The sequence below is a fragment of the Pleuronectes platessa genome, chromosome 12 (genome assembly GCF_947347685.1).
Source record: "Pleuronectes platessa chromosome 12, fPlePla1.1, whole genome shotgun sequence".
Taxonomy (NCBI): domain Eukaryota; kingdom Metazoa; phylum Chordata; class Actinopteri; order Pleuronectiformes; family Pleuronectidae; genus Pleuronectes; species Pleuronectes platessa.
Window position 1 is genome coordinate 3,328,971 of NC_070637.1, and position 8,643 is coordinate 3,337,613.

Here is an 8,643-nt window from a genome sequence, read left to right on the forward strand (position 1 = left end):
TGTGTGTGTGTGTGTGTGTGTGTGTGTGTGTGTGTGTGTGTATGAGACAACCCTTTCCCCTCCTTTCCTAAGGCCTGTAGACCTACTTCACTTTCTACTTGTACCCTTGTACTACCCTCTAGTGGTAAACATTGAGTAATGCAGATGAATTTACTTATTTTCTACTTTGAACACCGAACAAAGGAGTGTAGTTTTGAGAAAGACAATTTGAGCTCTCATTATGATGTTAAATTACAATTAAATTTAAAACAGCTGCCATCGTACTAGTTGCATGTAAACATACCATAATAGAAGCACAGTGCATTGGTCTCTACTGATGTAGTTGTAAATGATAGTACAGCCTGTGAACACCAGGTGGTGATCGTCATAAACCCGCCAGCTCCCAACAGAAATATTAATGTACATTAAAAGAAAAATGGTCGAAGAAACCGAAACAAAAACCCCGATGGCATGATGATGACATCATCAAGGTTATTTTGTCCCTGACCAAGCTCCTCCAGAGCGTCGGACAACAGGACAGTACTGTTTCTACAGAGTGCTCAGTGAACTGATGTAGATGGACAGGTTCATTCATAAACATGCATAAGATAAACAGGTGTAATAAGCATTAGCTGCTCAATGGTTAATTTAGCTCCCTAGACAACACAGTCAGTGATAATGATCTCAATCAGTTTTCCTTACACAGAAACTAGCTGACACCCCAATGATTTGTAGTTAATTGTGTCATTGAGGCAGCAAGTAGTTGGACATTTTCTTCTTAGATTCTGCTCCATGTTGATATTACAGCATCACATAAATTATGTATCTTGGACAATTACAAAATGATAGAGTGTGGCTATAAAGGACATACATACTGCATAATTTTACAAATTTGTAACCCTGAGGCTGAGGTTCAAATAGTAATGGTAATGGATTTGTATTTATATAGCGCTTTTCTAGTCTTGATGACCACTCAAAGCGCTTTACATTACAGTTTCACATTCACACACACATTCATACAGTGCATACAGTGCAACAGAATAAACAAGTGCCTCTTGTGTCTGCCTAAGAACACTAATAGACCACAGTGTAACCACTAACAAATTATGTAAATATCACTAAACATGGACCTTTCACTTTCTAATCAGTAGCAGGAATAATACACAATGCCCCTTATGATAACTCCGCAAGAGGAGACAAGTTCTAGGCACACAAAATATTATTGTTTTCCGCTTTTGTTAACAGCCTGGACAGTGCTTGTACAGAAAAGAACAAAATCACTGGACACAGTTTAGTGTCAGCGTTTAAAGTTTAAGACTAAACTAAACCAGGCTCCTGAATGAGCACATGGATTATACTAAAGGGAATAAATGAGGAATGTGCTCCCGTTGATTAAGTCCCTGCCCTTTGAACACACATCACTACTACCCATTGGATGGTTTAGTGAGGTCCTCAGATTGGCCCTGCCAGAGTTGGTCACGGCCCTGGCGGAGCGCCGAGAAGACGATCAAACTGGACTATCTGGAGGAAGTAAAACTCTTAACAAAGTTTCTGAAGTCAAACCAGCTGAGGGATCATTACCGGTACAGCCTGCTCGACCTCGGTCGACCAAGGCAGCCCGACCAACCTCCGGACGCTTAGGTCCTCGCGCTGCCTGCGCATCTCCCGAAGCCAGGGGCCCGAGAGTGAGCGAGAGAGAGGTGCGGCATGAGGCCTCCTGCTCAAGTAACAAGCCAGATTTGAGAATATAAGAAGTAGAAAGTACAGAAATCCGTGTTCAAATGTAGCGAGTAAAAGTAAAAAGTTGTCAGGAAAATAAATACTCAAATAAAGTACAGACATGTGAAAAAGCTGCTTAAGTACAGTATCGACGTATTTGTACTTAGTCACTTCCCACCACTGGCAATTAGGCACATGCACTGTTGGAGCAGTACTATCAGATATGTCATACAATACTGGGGGGGGGGGGGGGGAAATGACGGCAAGATTAAGCTATTTCTTCGTCCTCAAATGGGATAGTCTTCATAGTAGGCACTTTAGCAGCCATTTTAACAAGTCATTGAAAGGTAAACACAGCTGTAATGGTGTAATCAACAATTTAAATTATGGTTTTGTTCCATTTCGATGGGCCAGGGACCTGGTATTGCTCATACTCACTGGAGTATGACTCACTAAACAGAATAGGACCATAGTTCATTTTATAAAATTACCCCTGAGTTTACCCTGCGACGTGTCAAAATGGCTGCAGTGAAAACCAAACTAAGTGCTTCAAATGAACAAAGAGTAAAATATTTTCCGGCTTTCACCACGTTGGTTGCCCTCAAACAAGACAAACCAAATATTTTAGATAATATTCTGAACTTAATCCAGTTTTATCACGGTCAAAAAGTAGAGACACATTTGTACAAAACACTGTAATATAGTAATAGTAACATAGTAATCTTTACAATAAACAGCGCAATGTTTCCTGTTTTTTCATGACAGCAGCTCATTTTTCAGAGACATTGCATTCGGGCGCGCCTTCAGACCATTTAGTCCAAGGAATATCTTTTGAAATACCTCAAATGTTTTGATCAGTTCTTTAGGACAGCTGAGGTGTAGCACGTGGACTGTGTCAGACATAAGGGTACCTCCGGTTACGACAATCTTCATCACCTCACCGTTAGCCTGCAACCCACTTAAGTGCTGCCTAGAACAATGATATCTTTCACTATTTGCTGATGCAGTCAGTAGTTGTGTTAATAAGACAAAACAAAGATGGTTACTGACCCTAATTGTGACTCAGATGCAAAAGGAAGCAACGAAGAGTAAAAATTAAGTTCAAAATAAAACTTTACTTTAATAATCCAGAGGTCATACACGGGAAGGCAGTCAAAGAAGCAACCAAGTCCATTCAGGGACAAAGCACAAGATCCAAAATCCGTAATCCAGGCAGAGACAAAAAACAGGCAAGCCAACACAGGGACATTCAGGCTTGAGCGCACGTGCAAACGAAGGAGACGAGGACCATCTGACAAAGGGCACGTGGAAACACAGGGTATAAATAGGGTAAGCTTAATTACAAACAAGGTACAGGTGAGGTACATATTTTATGTGCCTAGATCTTGTTTCCCTTTGCTGAGTTATCATAAGGGGCATTGTGTATCACTCCTGCTAATGATAAAAGGTCCATGTCTAGTGATATGTACAGAATTTATTAGTGGTATACTGTGGTTTATTAATGTTCTTAGGCAGACACATAAGGCACTTGTTTATTCTGCTGTGTTGATTCTTTGTTGTCTCAAGAAGTTCAGATGCACTGGTCCATTACTAGCCTGACGTTGTCAGACTCACAATTCTAGTCAGAATGTGAGTCTGAGACCGCTCCTTTGGGCTGTGATTATGGGGCGTGTTTCAACTGACCAGGAAGTAAAATTCTTCTTCGCTCAATTGGATAGACCTACAACCAATCAGAGCAACGTAGTATGTGACGTATGCTAAGCAACGCATTGTGAGTTATTTACTAACGCCGGGTTCACACCGGACGCTTCAGCGCAGCGCCAAGCCTTAAATAACAGCTGGCTCCCATCCACTCCCATGTTAAAACTTTGTGCCGGTCACACCGGAGGCTGAAGCACCGCGAGGCAGCCTTGACGCAGCGCGGTGCTTCAGCCTCCGGTGTGACTGGCACAAAGCCGTGCAGCGATCTACTGGATCAACTGGTGATATTATTAGCGCTGCCCGGCGGTTCAGCGTCGCTTCAGTGTCCGTTGTGAACAGCCAAGCGCCGGGGCGATAGGGATTAGCGCGGTGCTTTGGCGTCGCCTCCACGTTCTGTGTTCCTATTTCAAAAGGAATACGCTGTCGATGTCTTCTAAAACAGACTCAATGGCAGCATCTACACATCTCAGCTCGCCAGCGGCAGGCATGTTTGTTGAAAACGAATTCAACCCGAGGGCACTGTGATGACGTGGTTGATTACGTTACCGTTGATCATCTGTCAATCATCGTATAAAGCCCGCCCTGACAATCTGATTGGCCCGGTCGGGCATAATTTTTTCCCAATGGAGCGACACCAGACGGAAATGCCCGACCAAAAATGTTGTGGGCGGGGCTAAATTCGTCTGGCATCCAGGCTAGTCCATTACTATTTGAACCTCAGCATCTAGTGTTCAAAATGTGTAAAATTATACATAATACATTATATGCATATTGTTGTTATAATTTTTCAGTCAGTTGAAATAAATCTTGAGGAGAAACCTTTTGGGTTGTTTTGTGTCTGTATAGGCCTACTATAAAAAGCACATTAATTTTGGTACTTGTACTTTTACTTTTGATACTTAAGTACATTTCAACACCAGATACTTTTGATACTTAAGTACATTTAATACGAGCTACTTTAAGACTTTTACTCAAGACATTTTCTGACGGGTGACTTTTACTTTAACCGAAGTCACTTTCAGGTAAGATACCTGTACTTTTACTCAAGTATGGCTTTCAAGTACTTTATACACCACTGCAGAGAGGAACTTGACAATGAACGAGACCTTACCCACCACAAGTGTATCTCCCACAGAGAACTTTGATACGTGTTCTGAGTCAATTTTGCTATTTCATACATTTTAAGTAAGATCAGAAGACCTAGGCTATATCCAGACTACATTTTGGTTTGAAAGCGGCATAAAAGCCTGACGAATCAGCGAAAACTGCCTCTTGACCAAAAAAGTCAATCAGCAAGTAGTTGTTATTGTCTACATTTCCGAACATCTCAGTTTCTGCCCATCCAGACTATAATGCAGCCTTAAGGCCTATGTATGCTTCTCCGTTTTGACGGACACAGACATGTAGGACCGCCTTCTTCGCCGTGGAACGCCCTCTACGGGCTCCACAGAGAGCTTTTCGTGCACCTCTGATTTTTCTAACTACACGTTGCCATGGCGGAGAGCCTACGGATAGCCCTTGGCTGTGATTGGTCCACTAACGCCAGCATTTCGGAACGATATCATTTCCGGACCTCAAACTTCCTGTTTCATTCCCTATAGCACAATAAACCCAATTCACAACTACGACTCTACGATTACAGTTGTAATCGAGTACATCTGCGTAGTAGATGTGTAGTCTGTTAAAAAAAACATTTGTTTTGTCAGATTTCACTAGTGATTATATATGCGCACCCCCTATCTCTTTATATACCTAACCTGTTGTCAGTATTTAGTTGCCTGAGGTCTGTTCCCTGCCTGTCTGGCTGCTTGTCCAACTTCCCACTGGTAAGCCTGGTCGTCATCATTTATTCTAACGTGAATTACCAGGACCAGCCTCCATGTGTGTCCCTGCGTCTTACTTCCAACCTTCACAACTTCCACTGATAGAGTGAGAGACCCAGTGACTCCATACACATCTAACATCTTAACATGTTCATTAATGTGGCTGCTCTCCCTGCTACTCCTTTTGGGAAGAGCACAGAGCTCTATGTGTGGTGTAAAAGGCCCTGTACTGTCGTTGAGTGTTCGTTTATCCTAAATATGAGAAGAGCCGGTCTCGGTTTGGTTTAATCAAGTATTTATTAAGAAGCAATGAAAAGGTATGAAAAGTAACAGCAAAGCAATGGACTCCCAAAGCACATGTCGCGGTCCTCTAGTGGCAAAGGACAGTCACGAGTCGCATCGAACAGAAGGCATTTGTAATATTTTATAACAGTAGGTATAATTTGATTGTTCAATAATGAAGGGGAGCTGAGACTTGGTTCTTCCTCGATGGTGCGCAGGCGTAGTTTCCCCTCTTGGTACTGGAATAAGGATATGACAAGCAGCCGCTTCCAGCCTCGCTTCTCCTCTGATAGTTGCTGGGCAAAATCTTCAGCTCATGACAGTTTAGAAAAAGGTACAAACAAGCCTTGACTCGGCTGACGCCTTGTGGGTCGATGTTGTTGTTCATTGGAGTAAAGAATATTGTGTACCTGCTCTATCGGCTGTATGTTCTGTTTGTGTAAACATTCCAAAACAACGCCTTTCTATCTACCCTCCAGAACTTGGGGCAGCTGCTTGATCTATGTGTGATGTTGAATAAATCTAAGGGAGATATGCTTTAACATAAAAAGTTAAGTATGAGAACAAGTGAAATTACAGTGTATAGTATGCCACAGATTTATCCCCCAGCAGGCAGCGGCTCTTATCAGACCTCTTTATCAAGACAGGTGTGAGAGTGACCAGCGATGTGACACACACACATACTTTACAGTTTTTCACAATTGTTAACACACGTTTTTCAAAACAATAACGGCTTTCTCAAAACTGCACACAGACAACTGAAAACCTCACACACAAAATGCTAAACCTGACACTCCCTTTGCAAGATGACTCTTTGCCATCAAATCTCTTACCTGTTCACAAAATGGAACTCGTGTTTTCATTTGGTACACACAGCCATATTTTCAAATTACACACACATACCATTCATTGGGAACACACAACTAAGCATTTGCTTGCACACTACCAAGCATTTACAGCACACTGAAGTGCAAAATTTAAAACACAATCATCAAAATGGAACACACCATATGAATGAATGAGCCATTTCTCCTTTTGTAAAATGTCTCAGTGTAGGTCTACTGTTTTCATAGTCAAACATAAAAAAGCACACAAATGTGCAGCATAAAAAGGTTTATTTTGGTACACACAGAGAACAGTACAGAACTGTAAACCGGCCTACTCACTCCCCCCCCCCCCCCCCCCTTCACAAAAATTACAGTTTTTCACAATCGTTAACACACGTACAATAACGGCTTTCTCAGAACTGCACACAGAAAACTAAAAACCTCACACACACAATGCTGACAGGCCTCGACACTCACGTCGCCACAGGCCTCCTCCATGGCCTGGAGCAGTGGGACCCGGTCCTGTGGGTTCCGTTCATATACCTTCCACCTCCAAGCTGAAAATAATTCCTCAATGGGATTCAGGAAAGGAGAATAAGGTGGAAGGTATAGAATGGAAAAATGTGGGTGGTCCTGGAACCACTCCCGCACTTGAAAGCTCACATTGTCCAGGATGACAACGTGAGTGATCCACTGTGGGTCATCTGTCTGGTCAGGTGGTACCAGCAGGTCATGCAGGCCATACAGGAAGACGAGGAGACGGGCAGCGTTATAGGCCCCTAGGTGGGCATGACGGTGCAACATCCCATGGTGATTCATTGCAGCACACATTGTGATGTTCCCACCACGCTGGCCGGGGACCTCAACAATGGCCCGCTGGCCAATGACGTTTCTGCCCCGTCACCTCCTCTTCACCAGGTTGAATCCCACCTCATCAATAAAGATGTACTGGTACAACACATGAGCTGTGTCATGCTCCTGGATCCACTGACACAGACAGCATGAGAATGCAAGTTACAGTATGGACACAGAGAGGTCAACACAGTGGGCTACAGTGAGACACTGTAGAAAAGGAACAATATTGGATTACAGGTACAATACATGCATGTGTCAGTGCTGAATGTTGGTACTTACAAGCACAAACTCTCACCATAACTCCTTGATGCTGTCTGTGTCCCGTTCGAATGGGACCCTGAACACTTGTTTCATCAGCATGGCATTCCTATGAAGAATACAGTCCAATGACGGTCTGGACGTTTCTAAATGTAGCATGGTCAGCCAGGATCCTAGTTTTTATTTGTCTGAGTGTGATAGAGTTGTTCTCACGAACCATATCTACAGTTTCAGTCTCCTGTTCAGCTGTGTAAATGCGGTGAAATTGCTCAACAGACCTGAATGTTTAGAGATTTGAGTATTTGTGTGTTGTAGGTTGATGCTTTGAGATTTTACTTGAGAAGTGTGTGCAACAACTGAACATTGTGTGTAGTGTTTTGACAACAAGGTGATGTGTAATTGACATCAGAGTGTAAACAAGGAAAGTCAGAGTCTAATGCAGATAAGGGAGTGTGAAGTAGTGCCAAATTGGGTCGAGCGATTGATACATGAAGTGAAGGCTGTGCAAATTGTGCCGAATTTTCACTTTTTGTGTGTTAACAACTGAGAAAAACTGTAAACACAGCCATCAGGTGTCCAAACACATGATTGCTTAATTTTAGACACACCAATCATGTTTAAGCACTTTAAAAATGCAGCAGCTGAGTTCACCTGTTTTCATCCAAAATGGAGCTTGTGCTCAAAAAAGAAGAAGAGTGAGGGTGAGAGGGGGAATCCACGGAGGAGGAGAAGGCTGCAGCTGTGGCATTAGTAATGATGTTGTGTGTGATGTTGCGTACTGCACACACAACTTTCATAATGTAAATGTACTGTATTCCAGACCTATACTGAACAACACAATCTTGTCTTTCACTGTATTTCTGAGAGTTTTACAGATGGATGCTGAGGAAATCGCATGAATTCATATACATAGTTGAGGCAGGGTTCATAGGAAAAAAGCAAGACGGAGAGGCAGAAATATCATTGGCCCCGGGGCTATAATCCATGTCCCAGGGCAACGTGGGGGTAACATCACCCTTTGTGCAGCCACTACACAGAATGGGGTCCTCCTCCGTCACGCCAATATGATCCCTTACAACACAACTCACATTCTCAAATGTTTGGACCGATTACACAACATCGCCACAGCAGTGAACCACAGGCACCAGATGCAATACATTGTCATCTGGGATAATGAGTCATTCCACTGCTCTGCTCTG